The following is a 2,180-nucleotide window of genomic DNA, read 5'->3' as shown; positions in this document are numbered from 1 at the left end:
CCTTATCACCGGGCGGGCGGCTCTAATTACCGGCCGGCCGGCTGCCCTGCCTGCTAACTGGTTCACCATTTACCCACATGTACTTAGCCCCTGGAGCTGCTGGGCTGGCCGGGACCTAACTGCACCCTTATCACCGGGCGGGCGGCTCTAATTACCGGCCGGCCGGCTGCCCTGCCTGCTAACTGGTTAACAATTTACCCACATGTACTTAGCCCCTGGAAAATGATGGGCTGTTCTGCACCTAACTGCACCTTGATTAGCGGGCGGGCGGCTCTCATTGCCGGCCGGCTGCTCTGCCTGCTAACTGGTTAACCATTTACCCACATGTACTTAGCCCCTGGAAAATGATGGGCTGTTCTGCACCTATCTGCACCCTGATTAGCGGGCGGGCGGCTCTAATTGCCGGCCGGCTGCTCTGCCTGCTGACTGGTTAACCATTTACCCACATGTACTTAGCCCCTGGAGCTGCTGGGCCTGTCGGCACCTAACTGCACCCTTATCACCGGGCGGGTGGCTCTATTTACCGGCCGGCTGCCCTGCCTGCTAACTGGTTAACCATTTACCCACATGTACTTAGCCCCTGGAGCTGATGGGCTGTTCTGCACCTAACTGCACCCTGATGAGCGGGCGGGCGGCTCCAATTACCGGCCGGCTGCCCTGCCTGCTAACTGGTTAATCCTTTACCCACATGTACTTAGCCCCAGGAGCTGCTGGGCTGGTCGGCACCTAACTGCAGCCCTATGGCCGGGCGGGCGGCCTCAATTACCGGCCGGCTGCCCTGCCTGCTAACTGGTTAACCATTTACCCACACGTACTTAGCCCCTGGAGCTGCTGGGCTGGTCGGCACCTAACTGCACCCGTATGGCCGGGAGGTCGGCTCTAATTACCGGCCGGTTGCCCTGCCTGCTAACTGGTTAATCATTTACCCACATGCACTTCGCCCCTGGAGCCGCTGGGCTGGTCGGCACCTAACTGCAGCCCTATGGCCGGGCGGTCGACTCCAATTACCGGCCGGCTGCCCTGCCTGCTAACTGGTTAACCATTTACCCACACGTACTTAGCCCCTGGAGCTGCTGGGCTGGTCGGCACCTAACTGCACCCGTATGGCCGGGAGGTCGGCTCTAATTACCGGCCGTTTGCCCTGCCTGCTAACTGGTTAATCATTTACCCACATGCACTTCGCCCCTGGAGCCGCTGGGCTGGTCGGCACCTAACTGCAGCCCTATGGCCGGGCGGGCGGCTCCAATTACCGGCCGGCTGCCCTGCCTGCTAACTGGTTAATCATTTACCCACATGTACGTAGCCCCAGGAGCTGCTGGGCTGGTCGGCACCTAACTGCAGCCCTATGGCCCGGCGGGCGGCCTCAATTACCGGCCGGCTTCCCTGCCTGCTAACTGGTTAACCATTTACCCACATGTACTTAGCCCCTGGAGCTGCTGGGCTGTTCGGCACCTAACTGCACCCGTATGGCCGGGAGGTCGGCTATAATTACCGGCCGGTTGCCCTGCCTGCTAACTGGTTAATCATTTACCCACATGCACTTCGCCCCTGGAGCTGCTGGGCTGGTCGGCACCTAACTGCAGCCCGATGGCCGGGCGGGCGGCTCCAATTACCGGCCGGCTGCCCTGCCTGCTAACTGGTTAACCATTTACCCACACGTACTTAGCCCCTGGAGCTGCTGGGCTGGTCGGCACCTAACTGCACCCGTATGGCCGGGAGGTCGGCTCTAATTACCGGCCGGCTGCCCTGCCTGCTAACTGGTTAACCGTTTACCCACCCGTACTTAGCCCCTGGAGCTGCTGGGCTGGTCGCCACCTAACTGCACCCTTATCACCGGGCGGGCCGCTCTCATTGCCGGCCGGCTGCCCTGCCTGCTAACTGGTTAACCATTTCACCTTCTGCACTTTGCCTACCTTACCCTTCGCCGAACCCTAACCCTGGCCCTAACACACGCTCTAAACCCTGCACTTAAACGTAACCCTAACCCTAACACTCGCCCTAACTCTAACCCTAACCCTAACCCTACCCTTAAACCTTACCCTAACCCTTTGCCCGTCCCCGACCCCAACACTAACCCTATTCCCTCACCTTCTCCCCGTCACCGACCCCCAACCCCGACCCCAACACTAACACTCACCATGCAGGCTACAAATGCGCCGCCTTCGCAACCCTTCACCCGC

Source organism: Cetorhinus maximus, unplaced genomic scaffold, assembly GCF_964194155.1.
Source record: "Cetorhinus maximus unplaced genomic scaffold, sCetMax3.hap1.1 HAP1_SCAFFOLD_863, whole genome shotgun sequence".
Lineage (NCBI taxonomy): Eukaryota > Metazoa > Chordata > Chondrichthyes > Lamniformes > Cetorhinidae > Cetorhinus > Cetorhinus maximus.
Note: the sequence above shows the minus strand (reverse complement) of the source record.